We start from the raw sequence: 6,140 nt of genomic DNA, 5'->3' as shown, positions 1-6,140 counted from the left end.
AATACGATGTTGTTCAGCCTGTTTAATACTGCATAAGGACCATCCCAAGGTGACTGAAATTTAGGAGAGCGTCCTTTCCGTCGAAGTGGATTCCACAGCCACAGCTTGTCACTTTCGTGGAATCGATGCCATGTGGCTCTTGTCTCAAACCGTCACCAAGTTCACTCGTTCTCGTGCAAAATTGTACATCACTTCAAACCGTCCCTGGAGATCTTGGATGTACTTATCAGGCGATGAAGGCGCATCCTTAGAGCGGCCAAACAAGAGATCACAAGACAGACGGAGGTCACGATCAAAGAGCATCCGGGATGGGGAATAGACAGTAGTCTCGTGGACAGCACTACGACAGCCAGTAAAAACAGAGATAACTTCTCGTCCCAGTCCTTTTGGTTTCTAGAAACCACCAACAAGAGGCTATTAAAAATAGTTCGCTTAAATATCTCTACCATGCCGTTTCAAATAGGGATGTAAACGTGTCGTTTGGATTTTGTCGATGCCGAGTAGCTTGCAGAGTTCTTTAATTACAACAGATGAAAATTCCTACGATGATCGGAATGTAAATTAGATGGCACTTCGAATCTGGAAGTTCAATGCTATGTCATTACCTGTGCTAACGTGACAGCCTCTTGATCAGGAATAGGATACGCTCCAGGTCACTTGGTGAAGTAATCAATGGCAACGAGGATATATTTGTTGCAACTAGTAGCTCGTGGCAGAGGTCCCAGCATGTCAAAGGCAATACGTTCAAAATACATCCTACATTGTAACGTTTCAGCTTCTCTCAGCTGCGTTTCTTCGGTCTTTTTCAACCCGAACAAGCATCACATGATTGACACCATGTTTCCACGTCAGCCCTTGCCTTAATCCAGTAGAAGTGCTCTCGAACTCTATGCAAAGTCTTCATTATTCCGAAGTGGCCTCTTGTAGGACTGCTTTGTAATTCTTTAAGAATGTTCCGAACCAAAGATCTGGGAATTATCAGCTGCCGTCGGAATACCTTTCCGTCATCCGATTCGAGCTTCCGGTACAATACGCCATTTCGAATTGGAGTGACTCTCAAAAAGCCCAATATTGTTTTGTCGTAGGGCTATAGATGGTAATGTCCTGGTTTCCTATTTGAAGACTCCATAAATTCATTTATGGGTTTAATGACTCCGTCTTCCAACTGATCTTTCCTGACTTCTTCGTCACTCCATGGGTTTGGTTAGACGATGTTATATTCCTAACGTGCCGTACTATCGAACTAATCAGCTCGTATTTCGCTTCGACCCTGGAACAATATCGGCAGCTTTTTGGGCAGTCTCTTATAGACAGAGCATCGGCTTTTCCATCAGATGATCCCTTCCGATGGTGGATATTTTTGTCATATTCCTGGAATCTCTCTATCCACCTGGCTGTTTCACCTTCGAAATTCTTGAAATTTAAGAGACATTTCAATGATGCATAATCTGTGCGGAGCAGGCATTTTCTCCCGTAGAGGTAATGATTAATACTTGATAGATTATTCTCTAAAAAGTTAACTGACTAAAACTTTAGTCAATCTTACTTCGTTTCTAAGATAGTAGACTTTCTTTCTTCCAATTTGTCGCTAAAAGCGCTGCAGAGTTGCTAAATCTAGAGCTCCTAGTCACTTTCCAATTATTTACTTTCCTTATTCTACTAAAAGCAACTCTAGGAAAATTTAATTCGTTAGACCTATAAAAAAACTCCATATATAAATTTTCTAACTTGCAAACGCACAGTATTTTGCTTCTTGAACAGGAGGGCAAGCAGTTGCATTCCTCAAAAGGCCGGAGTGCTTCTATAAAACCAACATCATTATAAGGTTGAATTTTAGACATTGTTAAATGGAAGCTCATTGTTAAAACTTTTGTAATATATGTATACACTCATGCACTCATGCGCTACCTAAAGCCGCTAAATGCATCTAGCCGCATTGAATTTTACTTTTGATCACAGGAGGGCTGTCTGTATGAAGGTTTTCGTTTTTTTTTTTTTTTTTTTTTTTTTCGGGGGGGGGACGGTTTATCATAAATAAAAGCAGTTTCCCTTAAATTTCCTTCATGAAAATATTTCCCATAAGTAGACTAATTCTACTTGTCAGAATTCTACATTTTTTTTTTTTTTTTTTTTTTTTTTTTTTTTTTTTGGCTCAGTTAACGAAATATTTAGGTCCGGTTCTATGGTATAACTAAAAATCAATTTGAATATTTGTAACTAGGGGTATAATTAATTAGCTAATTATCAAAATATTTTGTTGCATTTTTAAAAATTGGCATTCAGATCTATTTCAGTTATTATTATTAAGTAAAAAGCAATATTCCAAAACACCACTTCTGAAGAACTTAATAAGGAAGTTTCGGATAATTTCATTTTCGATCAAGCAGAACTTTCATACAATTTTCAAAAATATTATTGAGCTTTCTTGCAGGGTAATTAGCTTTGACCAAAAGGGAGCTTCACTGCATTTTTTCCTTTGAGCAAAAGCCGTTTATTTTCTAATCTAAGCCCCAGATGTGGATTACTTGTTATTTGACCTTAAGTATTAATAAGCGGCCAAGAAAGAAAAGTGAAGGCTAAAACAGTTGTTAAGTTAATGAGACAGCAAGACCGAACTGAATTGGTACTCTCTTCCTGAGTAGTTGGTTCTGCTGCTTTTGTTTGATGTTGCGTTCTTGTGGCAAACTTCTTATTGTTACAAATAACTGCAGAGTATTTCAATGAGAAGTTTCAGCTGACATGAATTTCGATAATATCTTGAGAGATATAAATTTTTTTGCACTATAGCGTGCAACACTATAGCATCCAACAGAAGTTTTTAATTTTAAATATCAGACTTTAGAATATTTCATTCTTCATCATCGTACTTTATGCAAATAATCTAACTGTTTTTGCTGATTTAATCTCTCAGTATTTAATTTATTTAACTTTTATTTGCAAATTCGACACACAATATTTTGTTTGCAACATTCTGTGAATAAGCTGTTACCTTATAATAGAATAATTAAGCAAAATTGTACAAAATTCTAAATCATATTAAACACTTATGCTGCGAAAGTCTTTTTAATCCTGGAAAAATAGCTTTATAACCCCTTAATTGCATGATAGTAAATGAAAGTCTTCTTTGTTGTATTTATTTATTATTCATAATATAATTTCATAATAAATGGTTGCAATAACTATTATAATTCACTAAAATAAAAATTTCTGTTTTAAATAGGCGAAAAATGCATTCATTTGCAATGCATTTATAACACATGTTTCTTAAATATATAGTTCATTATTTTAAGCATGTGCATATGAATAAAAAAACACCGGAAAATATGTTTTTTGCATTTTTTTAAACTTCAAATCGCCCATGTACATATTTATAACGCTTGCATCGACTTCGAATTTCTTCTTTCGAAATTCTATACATATTCATAAATTAAGAAAATGTAATCTACACAGATAAGCCACAATATTTCATTTTATTCTCTTTTTGAGTTTTCTTTATTTTATGAAATTTCCAATCTAACTAGTATTTGAAAATTATTATTATTATTATTTAAAAAGCTGCGTATTGCAAATATTTAACAGTATAAAATAATTCTAAGCTTTAGAAAATGGTACATTTAATGATTGATTTTTGGAGCACTCATGTTTGGCATCGTGAAATATTGAATAAATACAATGACATTTCCTTTCTTTATTGCTTTAAAACAAGGTTTTACTAAAACTAAAGTTATAAATAACTAAAAAATAAAATCTTAATTTATGAAAAGAATTTCAAATTAAAAAGTGTTTTATAACAGATTTGTTTTTATTTTTTGTAACTTAAATTTAAAAGTTTCTTAACAACAGTTATACTGACTGATCAAAAGCTGCGTACATCAAAATTTTAAGAACTGTACCAATTCCAGAACGGATATTAATGGCAAATTACTTTAATGAATGAAACCCCTATACTCTTGTTGTTGTCGTGTCCATATTACATGGAAGAAGATTGCCAGAGCCTACTTCAAAGAGAGGCTAAACCACACGGGAGGAGTCTCGGCTCGCCGCATGTTTAAGGTGACCCCATGCCGCACAGATACTATACATTTATAAACATCCATGTCTTAGCGCAGTAGGCTCCCCTAGCCACTATACCATCTAGGCGACATCCCTGCACACTTACAAATAACATATCTATTGAAATTGCAGTTGCAGTCTACGCAGTTAGCTATACGCCTAGGCGAAGCACGTTTTTATAAATGAGCATTATTTTGCAACATATTCTTAGGGGAACATTATCAAAATATTTAAAAGTTTCCAAATTTCGAGACAGGAACCTTTCATCATAAGAAATGAAATTCTCTTCTGAATTCGAACAAAATGTCAAAAAAAGTTTGTAATAAAATATTGCAATTATTAACAAAAAGTTTAAGTAAGATGGCATCGTAATCAAATTTATGTATTGCGAAATAATGATCTATCATAAAAAGTCGCTATGTTTAGGAAAGAATCATTTCCCCTTTGCACCAAAGAACGTTTATTAAAGCTAACGTCATAAACTATAATATCAATATAAAGTGATATATAACTTGTCAAGTATGGGGCGTCACCTATTGAAATTAAATACCATTAATATCCACTTTGGAATTTCCACAGTTTTCGAAAGCTTCATTTGTTCGACTTTACTTTGTAGACCAACCTGTATAAGGCACATGAGAATTCGGATTTTATTTTTCCTAACAATACAGTGATTAATCTTCGATGTGTCTTTTGCACATAACAATAATGTTATAAATTTTCATAAGTATTCCTTCCGTAAATATGTGTAATAATATTCTGCTATTGTGCTGTAGATAATTCTATATTTGTCGGGAAATACAGCATTCGGATACCACATTACAAATCACAGATGTATTCATCCGTGCCGTAGATCCCTATTGTTTAGGGATTTAATGACTATGGCGAAGTATCTCCGATGCGTTAGCAATTAGTCGATATCTCAATCTAGAATTCATAACTAATCCAGCTAAACCATAATATATAAGGAGTTGAGATAGGCATTCTGAATTTATTTTTTAACCAATTATGATTAGAATGCAAGGGCTTTCCGCTTAACATGCCTAAGAATTGAGAATTTACTATTTACAAAATTCGGTTAAAAACTACAGTTAAGAGCTTTACCATGAACATTCGCAATGAATGTCTCTCTTTGGGGGGGGGGAGGGGGATAATAATAAAAAATAAATAAAATAAAATCTGAAAACTTTCAGATCTTATATTACGAACAAACGAACTTCTTTTCATTTACAGGCACATACACGTTTAATAATAAAAAATAAATAAAATAAAATCTGAAAACTTTCAGATCTTATATTACGAACAAACGAACTTCTTTTCATTTACAGGCACATACACGTTTCGAAAGCATTTGTGCTAACGCTGCACTGTGCTAAAAATATTTAAAAACGTCATGTCTTTAAAATTTTTTAATGACAGTCTCCCACGTTGGAGACAAAATTGTTTTATTCCCTACAGTGTTTCCACTGCTCGCTTTGAAATTGCTGAGTTTTTAATCAAAATTTTGTTAAAGTTTTACAAAATATGAAATAGACAATAAAACAAATTCCAAATTCGGGCTTTCAGATGCTCGGGAGGAGGACTATGTTATTTAAAATTTGATGACTCTAGGTACCGTTGTTTTTCACAGTGCGAGAAACATACTTACATTCATGTAAGTTCCTTATTATTTAGTTTTTTTTAATATAATACAGAGAGATAATATTTGGTGGAAACAACTTGAAAAGTGATTCGGACATTTAAAATTATCAAACGCAAAATGCCGTTTTGAGCCTAATAGCCCTTTTCGGCTAAAGCTCATTTGAGATTTTAAAAAAGTGAGAGTTATTTTAATGAAGGAATTATTTTCGATGTTTGATGATATCTCCTAATAGTTAAACCTTTATATTTTCCAGGATGATGCACCATCCTTACGTAAATCGTAATAGTCTGATGAACGTATCGTAATAGTCTGATGAATCGTAATAGTCTTCATGAACGTATTTCTTCTTTGGGGCAGGAAACAACAGAAAAGAAATTATCATGGCTTAAGTTTTATGGAGTTATCACACCCAGCGACGCCCAATAAAAGAAAAAGAAATATTAGA

This window comes from Stegodyphus dumicola, chromosome 3, assembly GCF_044657685.1.
Source record: "Stegodyphus dumicola isolate Sdum_Otavi_A_Nest chromosome 3, ASM4465768v1".
Lineage (NCBI taxonomy): Eukaryota > Metazoa > Arthropoda > Arachnida > Araneae > Eresidae > Stegodyphus > Stegodyphus dumicola.
This window is presented reverse-complemented; position numbering follows the sequence as displayed.